General features: G+C 39.4%; 1 protein-coding gene across 2 annotated transcripts in view; it reads left to right on the forward strand.

Annotated features, from left to right (window-relative positions):
• Positions 1 to 1,469: 1,469 nt before the first annotated feature.
• sestd1 (SEC14 and spectrin domains 1) overlaps positions 1,470 to 21,217 on the forward strand; it is a 165,695-nt gene continuing 145,947 nt past the window's right edge. The window contains exons 1-3 of one of the 2 annotated variants that reach the window (XM_043693497.1): positions 1,496 to 1,511; positions 2,912 to 3,034; positions 4,433 to 4,488. The gene's annotated coding sequence lies outside the window, so the exon portion shown is untranslated. Of the gene's footprint in view, positions 1,512 to 2,911; positions 3,035 to 4,432; positions 4,489 to 21,217 lie in introns of both variants that reach the window. The other variant, XM_043693498.1, reaches the window with a different exon arrangement.

Raw genomic sequence — 21,217 nt, forward strand, 5'->3', positions numbered from 1 at the left:
ACAAACAGGCAGAAAACTAGTCACCAGGATATATGAACACCAACTAGCCACAAAATGACATGACCCTCTCTCACTAGTATCCTCACATTCGGCTGAGGAAGAACACCACTTCAACTGGGACAACACATCCATCCTAGGACAAGCCAAACAGAGACACGCATGAGAATTCCTAGAAGCATGGCATTCCAACCAGAACTCTATCAACAAACACATCAAGTTAGACCCCATCTACCATCCCCTGAGAAAAGGAACAGGGAGTGACTTCACCACAGGAAATGACATCACCAACCCAAAGAACCCCAAACATATAAATAGAAAGGAGGAATTTTCAGCATTGCTTTGCCTCAGGCCCACTGAAGATGTTACCTAGCAGGGTAACAAAATGTCTGAAATGAACCTTCTAGCTCAGTGAATAAACCTACATCCAGGATAGTCAAAGCAAAAGATATCAATGCAATAACTGATAAACAGACTATGGCAAGCAATGATAGAGAGTACCAATCCAAGAGTAAATCAAGAGGTAAGGTTAGAAGCTATGAAAATGATACAAAAGTTTTGTCCTTAAGGGCATTCTAAACGAAACAAGTGATCTAATTACACAAATTGAAACAAAGAAATGTGATCTGATAGCAATTACAGGGATGTGGCTGTAGAATGACATACATTTTCAGAGATCTAAGTATTAAAGGGTGCATGACATTTAGGAAGGACAGGAGGCTGAGAAAAGGTGGAGGGCTAGTTTTGATAAATTAACCATAGTATAAGCATAACAGTCTGGAGAAAATGCTAGAAAAAAAAATCAAAGACAATGCAAAATGTTCCACCCAAAATCTTTAGCAGGTGATTTCATTGTTCTGCCATTTTCATATTCCAATCACTTCATCTGAACTATCAACATCTTTTCTTCACCAGCATACCTTTCTTCTCTTCCCCCCCCAAACTATAGCATAAATGCTATCCCCTCCCCACTTTACTTTAGCTCTGATGAACAGCCATTTAAACTCAAAACATTAGCTTGCTCTCTCTCCATGGATGTGTCTGACCTGGTGTGATCTCCAGCATTTGTTGTTTTCAGGTGATTTCAGGAATTAGATGCAATGGAACAAATTATTAAATTTATCTCAAATCCATTCCTTCAAGTAGACATTGGTGGGTTAGATACCAGTTTCCATTAGGTGGTTGATTTACAAAACAGTGGAGTTGATGTGAAGATAATTGCCGTGTAAAATGATGTTGAGCAGAAAGACAGATCAAAGAGCAACGAATTGTGGGGACTTGAGATCAGAGAAAACTATGCACTCCTATTAACCTGTGTTTTAAAAGTGAAAGCTTACTTTAACCCTACATACCTCTGTGAGATGCTGTTCTCCCAGCTGAAGATAATTAAGTCCAAGTATCACACCTACCTCACAGATTTGCTGGGCTGTATACAATTAGCAGTCTTAAACTACAACCCAGACTTCAAGGCACTAGCAGATAATGTGCAATTATGGGTGTCATCCTGAGACTTGGTAAGTGATGTCAAAATTAACAATTATATATACTTGGTTTAAGATGTATATTGTGCTAAATATAAACTATTCATTGTAAATCTTCATTTGGGGTAGACCTTGGATTGCAATTTAATTTAAAAAGTGACCTTGTACTTAAAAAGGTTGGCGACCACTGATCCTGTACTTTAAAAGGTTGGAGACCACTGGTCTAGAACTAGAGATCACTGTTTAAAAATAAAAGTTCACCGATTTAACGACAGAATTGGGAGGAGTTTTTTTTCTTATGGGGAGTTATAAGTCTATAAAATACTCTTCCTCAAAAGACAGCAAAAGCTGAGCCCTTTAATGCTTTTCAGGGCATACAGGTTGATAAGCAATGGGGGTGAAACACTATAGGGGCTAGGCAGGATTGAGAAATAATCAGATCCACCATGATCTTGTTAAACAGCAGAGCAAACTCGAAGGGCTAAGTGGCCTACTCCTGTTCCTAATTCAAATATATATTTGTGGCTTCCCCAAGTCAACTTGCTAGCAAAGGTACCTCATCCTGGAGTTAAATCTTCTTGACATCTTCTAAGAAGCCCTCATATACTTGACTAAAATGTGATCAGAGCTTAATGAAAGCTCAGTGTAACCTCCCTGCATGTGTTCAGTGTGTTAATTTGTGAAGACCTTCACTAATTTTTAATTATAATTTCAATAAGTCATACCACTTAGAGTCATAGGACAATGGTACATACCTCTCAGCCCAACTGGTCCATGCCAACCATATTTCCTAAAGTGAACTAGTCCCATCTGTCTGCATTTGGCCCATTTCCAACTTTCAAAGATCTATCCACGTGAACCACAGGGCCCCTTGTCTCGATTCAGTCTTTATAACTGTGTCATTATTGTCTATATTGTATCTCCTTATTTCTTCTACCAAAATGCTTACCTCACATTCCACTTGCCATTTGTCTACCATTCTGCCAACCTGTCTATATCTTGTTACAGTCAATTAGTATCATCTTGCTATTCGCTATACCTTCAAGTTTGGTATCATCAACAAAATCAGAACATTTCCTTTGTATTCCACATTTCAATATATTCAATGAGCATATGTGACAGAATAGGCTAATTTTAATTCTATATTTACTCATCGAAAAACAAGTGACCCAAGCATTATGCTTTGGGTAGCAGCATTATTTGCTATCTTTGATGGAAAAACAAGGATTTATCTTGTACAGTTCCAAAGAAAATGTAGTCCAAATATTAGCTCAGTTTCTTTCTCTGGATGCTGACAAACCTGCTGTGTTTTTCCAGTATTATATTTTATTTATCGTGACATATTTTTTTTTTGCTCTTCAATTTTTTTTTAATCCAAGTTGATATTAAGTCTCAATTCATTAACTGGCCTTTTGTATCAAATGTTTTCATAGCTCTTGGCACTTTTACTACCATAACAAAGCAGGATTTTGTTTTGGAATTGGAGCCTGATGATTTGAACATGGATGATTTTCATGGACAATATCGATCAAAATGATTTACTGATCGCTTATGAGGTATGGTCAGACATTGAAAAATTTGGAAAGGGTATAGTTGAAGCCATGGAATACTTTATATGGAGTTCAACAGACTGTATATAAGGCTGCAGCAATATTGAAATTCATTCACCTGTGCTGGTATTTAAGTTATTAGGTTGTGCCTCAGTATCAAGTAAGGACAGACTTTTAGTTTTGATGGGAGTTAAATTTGCAGATAAATGCAAACAGCTATACCAAATATCTGAAGCACAAATGAAATTCCTTGGAAAGCATTCCTTCCAACAGTATTTGTAGTGCAGAGATGGCAATTGGAAATACGGCAAAAAATGGAGGGCACAATGTTAATGGTGAGATCTTCAGGTTACATGTAGAAATAAGAAATGAGAAATGGAACTAAAAGAAATGAGGACAGAAACATATCTGACAGTTTTGAGAAGTGAAAAGAATTTGAGATTTACAGTAAGAGTGAACATCAGAAATGCCCACAATGTAGTCAATTAATGTTTTAGATGCATTTCAAAGTACCAAACTCCATGAATAGTTCCAAGCGGTATAATAGATTATTGAAATTAAATATGAAATGGAAGATTCAGGAAACATGGCAATATGAATGAAAGAGAAGGCATTTGTATTATCATCCCAGAGATGAATACCTTGATGGATGAGTTTTTCAATTGTGCAGTATTAGACAACAGATGCACATCTACAGTGTGTGGAATCGACTGACAAAAATCCTACATAGACTGTCTGAGTAATAAGGATCAGAACAAAGTTAAGGAATTTGAAAGTACCATCAGTTTCAGGTATAGATATGATAATATGCTAAAAATCTTTTTTTTTGGTTATTTTACAAGAAATGACTTAGAGTCAATCATTTTGTTAGCATGGATGTAGTAGCCACTGAAATGTCATTGTTATTAAGTCAGTCATTGATGAAGAAAAAACAGGTTAAACTGGACGTGAAAAACAAAGTACCTATTGCATTTAGACAGTCTGTGAATTGCATCTTACACAATTGGAATGTTATTACACTCTTTTAATGTAACATGACCTCTCCACTGAAGAAATTAAAGAAGTGGTATTCATAACAGAGGACACACATTCTGAGCACTAAAGACTTGTCAAAAATGCCTCAAAATTGCCCATCTATGCTCCAAGAGATTAAAAATGTTAATGAACTATGCAAGGTTAAGGGATGTGGAGTAGGATAAACTTGTAGAACAGAGGTGGTGCATGTGCACAAATCAGGTAATTCTTGATGGAATGTATGAACTAAAGCAAGGCTCATGACTTGAGGTTTTGAAGAAAAACTTGGGAACTAAGACATAAGAGTAAATTTTGAAGATTCTCTTGGATTTGTTTGCAACAGATACTTGGGAATGTAAATCAATTGATATGAAAATTGTATGTTTGCAGGAAGATCAGCTTAAAAGCAAAGAAGAGGGACTTAATGTTATCAGGACATTCTAAAAGTAAGTAAATATGTTTATGAGCTAAGAGATAAGTGTTTGGTACTTCTCAGTAAGGTACATCCTGTTAAAATTAGATTGTCTCTGGTTAAAAGTAGATCATACTTTATTGGTACCATAGGAGGAAGCTTTCGGGCATCTTAATGATGCCTATGAATTATTTCTTGGAGGGGTGGGAGTAGCAAATTTGAAAACATTGTCATTGACTTAAAGCAGAATTCAAAACTGGAAGTCTTTAGCAGCTTTTAAATATATATTATTGGATCTTAGACAATAAGTTGGACCAGACTAACTGAAGACTCTACAACTAAGGAAAAAGCAGACAAGTTGAGAAGTTTAACTAGACAAATAAACGGGTTATGCAAGCTAGTATTAGAAGCAATCAGCATGTTGAAATATGCTACTGTTATTGAAATACTGAAGACAACTAAGACATTGAAAAAAAATGTTTAGAACAGTATACACGCAGAATTCCAGCCCCCAGGGACCCAGAGGAATTAAATGTAGTCATTTTTGGTGATGCATCATATGCTAAATCTTCCCAGTGGTTTTTAAATTACAGCAGGACTCCTCATATGTTAGTGCGAGGAAATGAAAGAAAATAAAAAGAGTAGTTAAAAGGATCTTAGCTGCAGAGGTGCTTGTGATGATATAGTGACAGAGATGGCTATGTACTTAGTTTGTGTTTTAAACAAACCCCTGTAAAAGGGCAAGTTGGGGAAAAGATAGTATTCTATGGACATATGTTGATAATCAATCGCTGTCAGACATTGTCCATTAGATGAGGAGCATGGCAAAAAAGAGACTGAAGATTGATCTCACATGTATAAAACAGATGTTAGAAAGAAAGGAGATTTTAAACATAAAATGTATTGTTGCAAAAAATCAGATATCAGATTGCTTCACAAAGGAAATGCTTTACTAAATAATTTGTTGGATGTTCTCAAACAGGGATGCTTTGTGTTTTCATCAATTGTGAGAACAAAGCAATATTCATGTTGTAATCTTATGCTTTCTTTCAACATGGGGAAGAATTTGTATTTTATGTGAATTGTGTAGTTAATTTTTTTTGCTCAATTAAAAAAGAGGAATCTGTTAGTATTTATTTCTGGTAATAGAATCTTAAATACCTAGGAGCTGAAGCTAACAAGGTGAACTGGTGTTGGAAAAGAATTAGTAAATTGTATTAAAACAGATAAATGGGGATCTTGTGGTGCTGTGGGAGTGTCCCTGCCTCCGAGCCAGCAGCAAAAGTTCAAGTCCCACCTGATGTGTGGAGTTTCATTACAACATATCTGAGCATGTTGATTAAAATAACTATTAAAATTTATAGGAACTTTTTTGATACTGGGATAAGTATCTATACCCTGGGCCAGAAAGTCTTGGTTTAAGTCCCATTCTCCCAGAAGGTTTGTCATACACATCTAAACAGGTTGATTAAAAGTATGTATTTTTAAAATTAAAATGTATATAAAGCAGTGTGAACCAGAAGGTTAGTTGGTTTTAGTGTGTGGTTGATTAAACTTAAACTCTAATTAGAAAGGGTATGTCTGGACTCTATTTCAAAGGTTTTCAATTCTAGGATATAATAATTAATATATGGACAGCATATGAATTTTAAATTAATTCCACCCAGGCAGAATTGTTATCTTCCAAAAAGACAACTATGACATCCTACTCTTCTGTGTGGAGCACCTGAGATTGCATATGCAAACCATGAGTCTCGGCATGAAAGGAAGAGAACAAAGCTTTAGCACGAATCCTGCACTTTCATCTGATTCTTCTCAACTACTGATTCTGTTTTCTCTATTGTATTCCTCTTCAATGGCAGTACAACTTTGACGCTTGATGTATAAAACAAAGTGCTAGAGAAACTCAACAGATCTGTGAGCATCTGCAGAGAGGAAATGGAGTTAACTCTTTAGTCAAACTAAACTTAAAACAATGATTCCTTTTCTCTCTCCACTGCTGCCTTATCTGCTGAGTTTGCCCAACATATTCTGTTTTATTTGAGTTTTGCAATGTCTGCTCTTATTTGATGCTTGACACTTGGTTTGTGCAAGTGTTAGTAGAAGCTGACAACCTTGGAAGCTGGGGCAATGCCAAGTTCAGGAATTTTATGTACAGAAATGACAGCACATCAGTATCTGTGGTGCAAACAGTCATCATGTTCAGCTGTTGACTGAAAGGATAGTGATTTGAGTCTGTCCAGGATAAAACCTTTATTGTTTTCACCACACCAGCTTTCTTTATAGGATTCTTGTGTACAATAGTAGTGTGATAACCTCTGTGCCAGGAGGTCCATGTTCAAGAGTCTATTCCAGAGATGTATCATAACATATCTGAATAGCTTGATTATAAAATCTTTTGAAATGACTGCACTTTTTATCAGCATCACAGGTTTGTTAACCCTATGGATGGGTCTCAGTAATCTTCCATTCAGCCCTTTGAAAGATAAGCAAGTGCAGACCCAAAGTGGTCAAAAGACCTGATCTATATTGATGAAATACAATAACTGATGCACATTTATACTCATGCATTGATCAGTGTATAAGGCTCAGAAATTTACACTACAGTGAATGATCACCAAGCAACAATGCAGTAGCTCAGAATTTTCTACCCTCTCTTTGCTTTGTAAGTATACAGCTCGACTGGATGAACGTGATGCTGGTAGAATGACCAATACAGAGACACAGTGGAATAAATGCCATGCCCAAAATTTATTTGCCTTCTCATGTGCCATAATATATTTGATAGTATTTTGAGGGCAAGAGATGAAATTTGTTGACTGTATGGAGTGTAGCCACGACGATCAGCCATGTCTATGGGCTGTATTGTACCAGAATTTGGCCAAATGTCAACTTTGATGAGTTTTGTGGAGGATTTCGCTCCATGAACTCGAACAGGTTTTCTCATGTTGTTGTTCAAAACTCACCTCCTTCACTAAGTACTATGTAGTTATGACGCTCCACTCATCCTATCTACTCTTGTTTGAGGTGAAAGTATTCACCATGGCTGGGACTTCACAAGGGTCATGGCGTCAGCACCATTTTAAAAGCTCAGCTGTGCACAAGGTCAATTTCTGCCAGTCAGCTTCATTGTGCACATAGTGGGAGGGGAATCAAAACAAGACACTTTTCAGGGCTGACACTAGATTGCAAATATTTGCACATTTGTAAATCTACTATATAAAACCAAAGCTCCACAGGTTACCCACACTAAATGTCATCCCATCTCAGAAGCTTGTCTAAGGGAGTTCTACTTTTTCCCTAATGCACAACGCAACCTAACATCTTATTGTTCAATGTGGCACCATCACTTACTGGAGGTCCCTCAAATGATTGAAAACATTCAGCAATAACAAAAGTGAAGCCAAAATGAGCAAACAAACAAAAGCTGCATTTGCTTTTGGGAACAGACAGGGATCACTTGTCTTTCATGTAACAACAAATTTATAGTTAATGAATGATTGTTGCACCTAGCTCACCTCTACAGGGACACAGCAATCAGTGAAGCCCAGTTAAGTCTGACTTGTTGCACATGACATTGTCACATTCAATCATGGTGAAGGTGATGTTTCTTCTGCTTAATGTCCTCAACTTCCTCCTCAAAATGCTGTCTTCACTTTAGCATCCATCACATCCCTCTTTGCCTGCTCCAATTGTGAAGAGCACAACATGCCAGGATTATGCAGCCACTCTGTCTGGGTATACTGAAAGGCTGCTCACCCAATCCCCTAACTGGTCCAAGCATCAGAGATCATCTTCAGGAGGGCTATCTTCTACTGTACCATCACTCTGGTCAAAGAATGGGCTGCAATGTCACAATGCTTGGTCTCAGTTAAAGGGTTGAGTAAAGGAGTTACCAGCCATTGTTACAGAGGGTAGCTGTTTCTTTATTCTCACCATCGCAAGGTATCCAGCTTTGGTAATGAAGCAGCAACATGGGTTTTGACATTTGACAAGAATTTAGACATTTTGATAGCTCCCAGTGTACTTGGAATAGTTTTCTAAGACATAGTACCAATAACCACAGGTGACTTGTACATGGATGGAATGAAATATTTCTCTGTTTGTGAAGTTAGCTGTGTCATCACAATATATGTGCAGCCTATAGTGTCTTGCACCTGAGGAAGCCAGCTTTTCTAGAAAAGTCTACAAAGCAGCATGATCTGGCACAAATTGCCAAATACATTTGTTGATCAAAGGCTGTGAGATCACACCAAGCTCTCCAATAGATCCTTAGAAGCAGTCAGTTGCATAATGTTGTGGCTGGCTTCATGCAACTGTCTCCTTAATGACTACTGGTATAGAATGGTCACACACCCCTTTGGGTTGCTGGCCCTTCTCCAGCAGCTAGCATAGTTCAATAACAATGTCCCAAGATATCCTCTGCCTTCAGGGACAATGTGCCTTCATGGAGCTGTAAATGGTACCAAACCAAGGATAGCGTCACAGCGATGTACAGCATGGAAACGGACCCTTCGGGCCAACTCATCCATGCCGACCAGATATCCCAAGCACCTGGCCTGTATCCCTCTAAACCCTTCCTATTCATACACCCATCCAAATGAATCTTAAATGCTGTAATTGTACCAGCCTCCACTACTTCCTCTGGCAGCTTATTCCATACACACACCACCCTCTGCGTGAAAAAGCAGCCCTTTAGGTCCTGTTTATATCTTTCCCCTCTCACCCTAAACCTGTGCCCTCTATTTCTGGACTCCCCCACCCCAGGGAAAAGACTTTGTATATTTATCCTATTCAGGCCCCTCATGATTTTATAACCCTCTATAAGGTCACCCCTTAGCCTCTGGTGCTTCAGGGAAAACAGCCCCAGCCTATTCAGCCTCTCCCTGTAGTTCAAAGCCTTCCAAATCTTTTTTGAACCATTTCAAGTTTCACAATATCCTTCTGATAGGAAGGAAACTAGAATTGCATGGAATATTCCAAAAGTGGCCTAACCAATGTACTGTACAGCTGCAACATGAGCTTTACTCAATGCTCTGAACAATAACGGATAGCATACCAAACACTTATTCACCATCGTATCTACCTGTCACTCTACTTTCAAGGAGCTATGAACCTGCACTCCAAGGTATCTTTGTTCAGCAACATGCCCTCGGACCTTATCATTAATTATGTAAGTTCTGCTCTGATTTGCTTTTCCAAAATGCAGCACCTCACATTTATCAAAATTAAAATCCATCTGCCACTTCTTAGCCCATTGGCCCATCTGATCAAGATCCCAGATTACTCTGAGGTAACCTTCTTCGCTGTCCACTACACCTCCAATTTTGGTGTCATCTGCAAACTTACTAACTACACCTCCTATGTTCACATCCTAATCATTTATATAAATGATGAAATGTAGTGGACCCAGCACTGATCCTTGTGGCACACCACTGGTCACAGGCCTCCAGTCTGAAAAACAACCCTTCCCCACCACCCTCTGTGTTCTACCTTTGAGCCAGTTCTATATCCAAATGGCTAATTCTCCCTATATTCCATGAGATCTAACCTTCCTAACCAGTCTACATGAGGAACTTTGTTGAATGCCTTACTGAAGTCCATATAGATCACATCTACTGCTCTGCCCTCATCAATCCTTTGCTATTTCTTCAAAAAAACTCAAAAGCAAGTTTATAAGACATGTTTTCCCACACACAAAGCCATGCTGGCTATCCATATTCAATCCTTGCCTTTCCAAATACATATAAATCCTGTCCCTCAGGATTCCCTTCAACAACTTGCCCAGCACCAATGTCAGACTCACTGGTCTATAGTTCCCTGATGGAATCCCAGCCTCTGTAGAGTTATTTCAAATCAGCCATGTTTTGCTGGCCACAGCTCTAGCTTCTCTCCAAAAACTACCATACTTTCCTTACCATTTTTCTTAAATAGTGGCACCACGTTAGCCAACCTCCAGTCTTCCGGCACCTCACCTGTGACTATCATAGAATCTGAAAGAGGATGACAGCAAGATAGAACCTCACATATCTACTTCACATCCTGAGGGGACCTTCAGCTATGACCTCTTCATGTGGAGGCTGTTTGGCTGTCATGGGAGGTTGCTACTGGGCCTTGGGCTTGCTTCCTGCTTTCCTTCATTTCTCTGTGATTTCGTATCACTGTAACAAGAAAAACCACCACCACGGCTATGACTCCCCCACAAATGCGCAGTAGCAGCAGTGTATATCATCTACAAGATGCAATGCAGAAAGTCACCATGGCTTCCCTTGGACAACACCTTCCAAACCCACAACTACTCGCATCCAGAATGACAGGGGGACTAGGTTAATGAGAACACCACTACCTGCAAGTTCCTCTCCAAGCCACCCACCATCCTGACTTGAAAATATATTGCCATTCCTTCAGTGTTTCTGGGTGGTAATGCTGGAACTCTCATCTACACCAAATGGGCTGCAGTAGGTCCAAAAGATAGCTCACCACCGTCTTCTCAATGAAATTTGGGCATGCACAATAAAAATGCTGGCCCAGACGATGGTTCCCCCATCCCACGAATGTATTTTTGATTGTGGACTGAAATGGGAAAATGACCTTTAAAACCCAAGGATGGTTAAAGAGATTTCTGCACTTTTTAAAAGGAAGTTACCCACAATTTTTGTTTACACTGCTGTTTGGTCCAGTAGTGGGTAAGGATGAAGGGGGAGTCTGGTAGTTATTGCAGAGAAGCTAGAGCTGTGAGTGTGTTCAAAGGGAGATTTGGCCAGCAAAACATGGCTGATTTGAAATAACTCCACAGAGGCTGGCATCCCATCACCCAATCACCCTTTATTTCGAGCTGGAGAGTGATAGACACTGATCCAGCTTCCTCAAAGTCAGCCCCAATCAGGAACCATATTCTATGAGGTGCACCCTGGCTGACCTTGTTACAATCATTGTATGATTCATCTGTGGATGGATGACCAATTGTTGGTAACAAAAGCCTTTTACTTGCCCACAGCTATACAATTGGCTCCCAGGCAGCAAAATAGCTTGTGCGTGTGAATGATGGCACAACAGCCTATGGCCTTCTGGAAAGGAAGGTGCTGTCATTGTCTCTACAGTGAAACATACTTAAAGATTCAAGCCAGTTTATTTTCTTTCATCAGTTCCTGACTGCTGCAGGAATAGTGGGGCTTAGTTTCCAGCATGCCACATCAGTAAGGCATGAAAATGCATTTAAAAAAAGATGCAGAGGTGGTTTCAGCACAGAACTACAATGTAAGTGGGTCAGATAAGTATTTATCAGTTAAGTCAGATAAGAGGGTGCTGTGTGGTTGGTATGTGTCCATGCCAACCTCTACAGGTGAAGGGTATGGTGGTCACTGCCTATGTCTTGTGCACTGAGATGTGGATGACTTCAGTCCACAATGGAGGACCTGGGAGCAAGCGGCAATCTTGCGTCGCCATGCCCCCACTCTGACCTTTGGGTCAGAAATTGTCACTGTCTAGTTTCTGTCACATGTGAGAATAGGAAATGAGTTGACAGCAGGCAATAATAGCATGCTAATGCATGCAAATAGCCTCTCACTGCTCACTGGCAAGAATCTTGTCTCACCATCCAAAACATGTTTGGAGAATCAGACTTTTCTTTCCTTGACATGAGAATCTCGTTTCTACTGATTGCAAGCTTTTTTCCAAATGACCCACATCATTCAGGGGATGGTACAATACCATCGTTTCAGTCTACTGATGCTGAATTGGTCTAGCCAAGAATTTGATTCAAATCTAAGCAAAGTAGTGACCTGACAAACCCGAGCAGAACATCATGCCTCTAGTCAATGACAAGGCGACACTTGTTTTCCACTTGCTTTAACTGCTATTGAAGGGTTACTCCGGGATTCCCGTGAGACACATCAACATCGACAAGACAAATGGAAACACCGTGTTTTCTGCAATTTAGATAACCAAACCTCCCCGTTGAAATGCGTCATATTCATGACATTAGTTTCTTCAGGGAAATAACATGTTTCACATAGCGGGGGAGTCCCTTTGCATTGATTTCTCCTTTGCAAAGATAACAGCTTGTATCAGAACCAAGCAGGTACAACTTTCCAAGTGTCTCACAATGTGGCTTCAGTTAAGAATTTATGCATGGTTTTCTTTCATGAAACGTAAAGTCATAGAGATGTACAGCACGGAAACAGACCCTTTGGTCCAACTTGTCAATGCCAAACAGATATCCCAACCCAGTCTAATCCCACCTGCCAGCACCCGACCCATATCCCTCCAAACCCTTCCTATTCATATACCTATCCGGATGCCTTTTAAATGTTGCAATTGTACTAGCCTCCACCATATCCTCTGGCAGCTCATTCCATACACGTACCACCCTCTGTGTGAAAGCGTTGCCCCTTAGGTCTCTTTTATATCTTTTCCCTCTCACCCTAAACCAATGCCCTCTTGTTCTGGACTCCTCCACCCCAGGGAAAAGACTTTGTCTATTTATCCTATCCATGCCCCTCATGATTTTATAAAGTCACCCCTCAAACTCTGACGCTCCAGGGAAAACAGCCCTAGCCTATTCAATCTCTCCTTTTAGCTCCGATCCTCCAACCCTGGCAACATCCTTGTAAATCTTTTCTGAACCCTTTCAAATTTCACAACAACTTTCCAATAGAATTGCTCACAATATTCCAACAGTGGCCTAACCAATGTCCTGTACAGCCACAACATGACCTCCCAACTCCTGTACTCAATACTCTGCCCAATAAAGGAAAGCATACCAAACGCCTTCTTCACTATCCTATCTACCTGCGACTCCACGTTCAAGGAGCTATGAACCTGCACTCCAAGGTCTCTTTGTTCAGCAACACTCCCTAGGACCTTGCCATTAAGTGTATAAGTCCTGCTAAGATTTGCTTTTGCAAAATGTAGCACCTCGCATTTATCTAAATTAAGCTCCATCTGCCACTTCTCAGCCCATCTGGTCAAGATCCCATTGTAATCTGAGGTAACCTTATTCACTATCCACTACACCTCCAATTTTGGTGTCATCTGAAAACTTACTAACTATACCTCTTATGCTTGCATCCAAATCTTTTATATAAATGATGAAAAGTAGTGGACACAGTACCGAGCCTTGTGGCACTCCACTGGTCACAGGCCTCCAGTCTTAAAAACAGCCTTCCAGTCTTAAAAACAACCCTCCATCACCACCCTCTATCTCCTTCCATTGAGCCAGTTCTATATTCAAATGGCTAGTTCTCCCTGTATTCTGTGAGATCTAACCTTGCTAACCAGTCTCCCATGGGGAACTTGTCGACCGCCTTACTGAAGTCCAGATAGATAACGTCTACCGCTCTGCCCTCATCAATCCTCTTTGTTACTTCTTCAAAAAACTCAATCAAGTTTGTGAGACATGATTTCCCACGCACAATGCCAGAGGATGTGGTGGAGGCTAGTACAATTGCAACATTTAAAAGGCATCTGGATAGGTTTGGAGGGATATGGGTCGGGTGCTGGCAGGTGGGATTAGACTGGGTTGGGATATCTGTTCGGCATTGACAAGTTGGACCAAAGGGTCTGTTTCCGTGCTGTACATCTCTATGACTTTACTTTTAATGAAAGAAAACCATGCATAAATTCTTAACTGAAGCCACATTGTGAGACACTTGGAAAGTTGTACCTGCTTGGTTCTGATACAAGCTGTTATCTTTGCAAAGGAGAAATCAATGTAAAGGGACTCCCCCGCTATGTGAAACATGTTTTTTCCCTGAAGAAACTAATGTCATGAATATGACACATTTCAACGGGGGCGTTTGGTTATCTAATTCCCTAATCAGTCCTTGCCTTTCCAAATACGTGTACATTCTGTCCCTCAGGATTCCCTCCAACAACTTGCCCACCACCGACATCAGGCTCACTGGTCTATAGTTCCCTGGCTTGTCCTTACCACCTTTCTTACACAGTTGCACCACATTAGCCAACCTCCAGTCTTACGGCACCTTACCTGTGATATCGATGATACAAATATCTCAGTAAGAGGCCTAGCAATCACTTCCCTAGCTTACCATAGAGTTCTAGGGTACACCTGATCAGGACCTGAGGATTTATCAACTTTTTTATGTGTTTCAAGATGTCCAGCACTGCCTCTCTGCAATATGGACCTTTTTCAAGATGTCACCATCTATTTACCTCCATTTTATATCTTCCACGTCCTTTTCCACAGTTAATACTGATGTAAAATACTCGTTTAGTATCTCCCTCATTTCTTGCAGCTCCACACAAAGGCTGCCTTGCTGATCTTTGAGGAGCCCTATTCTCTCCCTAGTTACCCTTTTGTCCTTAATGTATTTGTAAAAACCTTTTGGATTCTCCTTAACTTTATTTGCAAAAGCTATCTCATGTCCCCTTTTTGCCCTCCTGATTTCTCTCAAGTATACTCCTACTGCCTTTATACTCTCTTATAAGGATTCACTCAAACTATCCTGTCAATAGCTGACATATACTTCCTTCTTTTTCTTAAACAAACCCTCAATTTCTTTAGTCATCCAGCCTTCCTTTTCACCCTAATAGGAATATACTGTTTCTGGATTCTTGTTATCTCATTTCTGAAGGCTTCCCTTTTTCCAGCTGTCCCTTTACCTGCAAACATTTGCCCCCCTTCCAGCTTTTGAAAGTTCTTGCCTGATACCGTCAAAATTGGCCTTTCTCCAATTTAGAACTTCAACTCTTAGATCTGATCTATCCTTTTCCATCACTATTTTAAAACAAATAGAATTATGGTCATATGCCCCAAAGTGCTCCCCCACTGACACCTCAGTCACCTGCCCTGCCTTATTTCCCAAGAGTAGGTCAGGTTTTGCACCTTCTCTAATAGGTACATCCACATACTGAATCAGAAACATTTCTTGTACACACTTAACAAATTCCTCTCTATCTAAACCCTTAACACTATGGCAGTCCTAATCTATGTTTGGAACGTTAAAATCCCTGACCATAACCACCTACTATTCTTACAGATAACTGAGATCTCCTTACAAATTTGTTTCTCAATTTCCCTCTGACTATTAGGGGGTCTATAATACAGTCCCAATAAAGTGATCATTCCTTTCTTGTTTCTCAGTTCCACCCAAATAACTTTCCTGGATGTATTTCAGGGAATATCTTCCCTCAGTATAGCTGTTATGCTATGCCTTTTCAAAAATTCCACTCCCCCTCCTCTCTCACCTCCATTTCTGTCCTTCCTGTAGAATTTGTACCTTGGAACATTAAGCTGCCATTTCTGTCCATCCCTGAGCCATGTTTCTGTAATTGCTATAATATCCCAGTTCCATGTTCCAAACCATGCCCTGAGTTCATCTGCCTTCCCTGTTAGGCACCTTGCATTGAAATAAATGCATTTTGATTTATCAGTCCTACCTTGTTCACTGCTTTGTCCCTGCCTGCCCTGACTGTTTGACTCACTTCTGTTCAGAAATTGGCAAAGATGTATTGTCCAGATTCATTGTCTTAGCACTAGGAAATTCACTGATAATGAAATAATTCTCTATGCAATACTTACAGATTTGTGCCCCACCAGCAAAGCACATGGAAATGTGTGGTTATAATAGGACAAGAGATGTCATGTGCATTAATAGATAATGTACATCATAGATGTCACATATTTCCTATAGTGAGCCTACGCAGAGATCCTAATTAAAATTGGGTCTCCTGAAGAAGTTCTTCAGCTGCTCTTCAGCTGTTCTTCTAGCCCTCAATAAAGGATAGCAGCTGTTGCATAGACCCTCCCACAGCTAGGATTTGTGCATTCATTAATACCACTGCTGTTGCATATATACTTTATCACAAGGATTTCAGAACCTGTGAAACTTAAGCACAAATTTCCATTCATTGAAATGCTGCTGTAATAAATACAGACATCAGGAATTTGAGAAAAGGCAATTCAATAAGACAAAGCAAATCACCCCGATGTTCTCCAGAATGACCAAGCTTTAATGTAAGGATTGTTGTTGTTAATGCAAATCCAAGACTGTAGTTGATCTAACTGCATAAATAAATGAGTTGTCTTCAACAACGTGTAATTAAGAAAGATTCCTTCTGCCAGATTCTGTTCTGTTTTCAGCGAAGGGGTGTCTTAGAGTACAACAGGATCTTGATCAGATGGGCCAATGGGCAGAAGAGTGGCAGATGGCGTTTAATGTGGATCAATGTGAGGTGCTGCATTTTAGAAAGGTGAACTGGGAAAGAACTGTTGTATTCCAATAAACTCATCTTCAGTGTTGACTGCTGTGAAAGAAATGGTTGAGGATGAGCACATGAACACATATCACTGTCCCTTAAAAAGACATGGACTAGTCAGGAATAATCAGCATAGCTTTGTTAAGGGAAGGTCATGTTTACAAATTTGATTGAATTCTTGGGGAAGTGACATGGAGGATCAATGAGGGTAGTGCAGTGGAAGTTGTCTACATGGATTTTAGTAAGACATTTGACAAGGACCCACATGGCGGACTGGTCAAACAGTAAAAGCCTCAGGATTGAGGGTAATGCGTTGAATTGGATCCAGAGTTGGCTTAGTAACAGCAAACAAAAGGTAATGGCCAATGGCTGCGCTTGCAAATAAAACGCTGTTTTAAGTGGTGTTCTGCAGAGGCCTGTTGGGACCCTACTGTTTGTTTTATAAATTAACAGCTTGGATGTGAATATGGCGGGCATGATTGGGATTTTGCAGGCGACACAAAAATTGGCCATATAGTGGATATGGTAGGGAATAGCTGTAAGCTCCAAAATGATATAGCTGGGTTGGTGGAGTGGGCAGGAAAGTGGCAAATAGAGTTCAACTCTGAAAAATATGAGATATTGCATTTAGGGAGGTTAGAACAGTAAAAGGGAATACACAATAAGCAGGGACATACTGACGGGTTGGTGAAGTGAGAGACCTTTCAAGTGCACAGGTCCCTAAAAGCAGGAACACCGGTAGATAAGGTTGTAAAGAAGGCATATGAAATGTTCTCCTTTACTGGCAGAGGTTTAGAATGTAAAGAAGGCATATGAAATGTTCTCCTTTACTGGCAGAGGTTTAGAATACAAAAGTTGGCATAAAATGATGAAAAACTGTATAAGACATTGGTGAGGCCACAACTGGAGTATTGCGTGCAGTTTTGGTCATCATATTACAAGAAGGACATAATTGCTCTGGAGAGAATGCAGAATAGATTTACTGGAATGCTGCAAGGGTTGGAGAATTGTAGCTATGAGGAGAGAATAGAGAGGTTGTGGTTGTTTTCCTTGGGACAGAAAAGACTGAGGGATGACACAATTAGGGTATACAAAATTGTAAACAGTAGTGCAGACAGGAGGAACCTTGACAGACAGTTTAAAAGCCAGGAGTCATAGATTCAATATCAGTGGCAGAAGATTAAAGGGGACATGAGGAAAAACGTTTTTATGCAGAATATTGTCGGTGTCTGGAATTTGAGTTAGTGGTCAAGGCAGAATCCCTAATCTCTTTTCAAAAGTATCCGGATCTGTACTGAAAGGGCTTTAGGCTGTGTGCAGAAACAGAATTGGAAAGGGAATCTTTGTGTCCAAAGGTGTCTTTGGATCGGCATGGACAAATGGGCTAAATGGCCCCCTGTTATGCTGTTTAGTTTCTGTGGTTCTGTGTTGAAGAGGAATTGTTTCGGTCATCAAATGAAACATGGGGCCATTTTAGCACAACAGAATGGCAGCTAATAGGTGCATGGTGACAGTTTTACACTCTTCACAGTAACATAAAGGATTCGGAGCATCTCGGTTTTCACTATCTTTCATTACAAAGAGTCAATGGAAGTTGGCTGCAAGGAAACGCTAACTGTGCCCATAGATGTCACTGCACACCTGCCACTATGACTGTGTCTCTTTAAGACAATGCCTCTTCAGAGACACAACTCAAACAATCACGCACATATCTTTTTAAAACTGAATTCTTACCAGCTCCAGAAGCTGTCATTTGTCATATCAAAAATGTGTCATCATAGCCAGTTGCCTACCGATTCAATGATATCTTCAAGATTTCTGGCAAGGCAATGAAACAGACCAGACATGTACTTGACTGTTTTTAGGGAGAAGATGTGTTTCATCCTCCTCCAACTATTATACAAGATGGATTGAAGAGACAAGATTTCCTTCACCAGCAGTAGACTTAGTGATCAGACTAAAAAGGATCATTATATTACACTTTTTCTTGGAAGAATTTTTAACCAGAAAATAGACAGTGCGGATTTCAGGAAGTTCACTTTGGAAACTGCATCAGCCAAGTGACATGTTTTCCATCCTATCCTTGGTCAAATAGCAAGGTGAAAAGAACTGAAGTCACTGATGAATTTGAATCCAGACTGGCAATTAATTCTTAGCAATAGAAAAAACTCAATTAAATATTGGATATTCAACTGCAGAATTGTTCATGTGGAGGAAGTTAAAACTAAATTTACCATTTCTAGACCACAACCTCAAGTCAAACATAACTTCTCAAGACCACAACAAAGTCAAAGAATCAGAGAAAAGCCACCGCAAATAGCAGCAGAGATGGTGCAACTCTAGACATAGGGTTCAAACTCTGTCAACTTTAAAGCTACATCACAAAATCTAGTTAAGGGCCAAGAAGTCAGAAGCCACAGTCAGGACATTCAAGAGGAACAGATGAATAGAAAAGGTTTGGAGGGTTATGGGCCAGGAACAAGCAGCTGGGGTTAGTTTACTATGGGATTATATTCGGCATGGACTGGTTCGACTGAATGGTCTGTTTCCGTGCTCTATGACTCTATGAATGCAAGTTGTTGAGTTAAAGTGAAGGAAATATAATTATGTACGAGAAACTAATTCTTCACTCAAAGCATTGTAAATATTTGGGCTAATATATTAGAAATCCATTTTTTAAAAAAATCAAAGGATATTAGACTTGTTTAGTTGGCTCTTATAATAAGAAGCACAGCATAACTATGGTTTCAACAAAAGCCATATATCATTTTAGGTCATCAGTTTCTACCTGGAAATTGCATTTGTGCTGCAATTCATTTAAAGCATCAGGGGTCTTTCTTAGAACTTGTCATCAGTACTTTTTGTCTTTTCTGAAGTTTCACTCATGAAATTTGAAATGCTGATGATCCACAAATTTCTCAATGTATACCAGAGCAAAGTGCATTTGTTAAAATGATCAATGTGATTGAAGAATGGAAAGCTATTATCTGACTGAAAATATTTTCAATACATTATCATTTCTCATCTACATTTAGATAGGCTAGCATGTTTAAATGGTTTTGTGTGAGATATAAAAAGCTACAATATAACTTCTGCACATTAATCTCAATTCTTCAAAGTGGTTAACAATGAGTTAATAAGAAGTATTTACTTATTGTAATTTAAAGTCATCCATGCAGAACTGTGGTTCGTGAATTACACATAGATTACTGTGCAATTGTTTACTTTTGCATTTAATTCTAAGACAGTCCAGTCTTAGTCTCAACAAGATTTGTCCTTGTACAATATGGTTTATTGTTTCAATCAACATGTTATTTTTTAAAAAATAGTAAATGCAGGAGAAATTCCGAACTAGCAACATCTGTGGAGAAAGTATTTTGCTTTTATTTGATCTTTTTTTGTTTCAACCATTGGCTATCACGCTCAATTGTGGTGCGTTGGACTGAGCTAAAAGTGTTTTGTTTCCTTGGAGCCTGGAAACAGTTAGGGTTTGGTAATGATGACTTAACATTAATGTGCTATCTGGCTTTTTGATAATGTTACCACCTACCTAATGGTATACCAGTTTAACCCACACTTAACTTGAAGCTTTCAGTTGACATTTTGCTTTAAGGTTCCCCAACGCAATTTACTTGAATGTCTTGCTTCTGAATGAGGACTGTTCCTAGACACTGTCATACAATGGGATGGCTTATTTAAATTTCCATTGACACATTATCTGTGCTAAATGGAAGTTGTCCTAGAGTACCAGGGATGCAACCTTTAAAGTGTTAGGAATAACAGAAGATTACACCAAACGATAGGTAAGGAAATATTTGTCTGTAACTTTGATTGTGAAATTGCTGTAATGGATTGTTCGCCAGATTTCATGGAACTTGCAAAGCATTTCTTTCAAGTTGAAAACTTGACAGCAATACTCAAAATTGAAGAAGGACAATACAAGAGATAACCCAAAAAGAACATAGTTTTAATTAATCAAACTTTCTAAAGCACTTACAGCACAATGTGGAGAGACTGGTATATACTGGTGGGGGAAAATGTTTATTAGCTCATGGATACTTTAATGTCTCCCTCTCCTCTTTTAATAAGAGAACAGTAGAAAAACTCAATGACCTAATGAGGGAAGGAAAATTAACACAATGGTCATTATCTGTCTTCATTGTGCATCATGAACACTGATGCACACTTTATACTGCAGTTTGATTTTGGAAAAGGATGAGTTAGGCTTGTCATTTACTATAGAATTTCACATTGTTATCATCTCTTCACAATTATTGAAACTTTAAGTCCCCTTCCTATAATTTCAGCACAGTACCATCTCTGTCATATTACTGAAAAGGCATTTCTCAGATCCTCAAACGTGTTTTGTTACAGAAGAAATTTGCACATAATTACTGTGGAAAAGTGTTGACCCAAAGGGGGCATCTGGATGTTGGATAGATCACTTCTGGATCAGAAAAGTACCTCTCTCTAGCTACAAGAGTAGCTACATCAGTGCAAAAGGGAAGGTAGTGAGTTTGTGGGTTCATACCTACATGCACACC

This window comes from Chiloscyllium plagiosum, chromosome 7 (genome assembly GCF_004010195.1).
Source record: "Chiloscyllium plagiosum isolate BGI_BamShark_2017 chromosome 7, ASM401019v2, whole genome shotgun sequence".
NCBI classification, from domain to species: Eukaryota; Metazoa; Chordata; class Chondrichthyes; order Orectolobiformes; family Hemiscylliidae; genus Chiloscyllium; species Chiloscyllium plagiosum.